A 326-nucleotide genomic window follows, 5' to 3' on the forward strand; every position below is an offset into this window, starting at 1 on the left:
CAAGAGGAATAACCTCTTTACTGGATTTATGGCGTCATATAACACTACATCAACGTATGTCTTTACTATATTACAATAATCCATCACCAGCATGAATGACTTTATAGTTATCATGTAGTTATTAAATAAACACTATACATTATTCTTTTTTTTTGTCAAAGTCCAGCAAGCAAAACCATAACGTTGCAGCCTTAACCATGACGAAACAAGAAATAAACAGAGAGAGAAAATGGGCGTGAGAGCTAAGATAATTAACCTGACTGCTTGGAAGGTGACCTAACCCTGCGTGAGTCATGGTCTCATTGCCCCCCCTTACACCTCTGCTA

This window comes from Penaeus monodon, chromosome 32, assembly GCF_015228065.2.
Source record: "Penaeus monodon isolate SGIC_2016 chromosome 32, NSTDA_Pmon_1, whole genome shotgun sequence".
Taxonomy (NCBI): Eukaryota; Metazoa; Arthropoda; class Malacostraca; order Decapoda; family Penaeidae; genus Penaeus; species Penaeus monodon.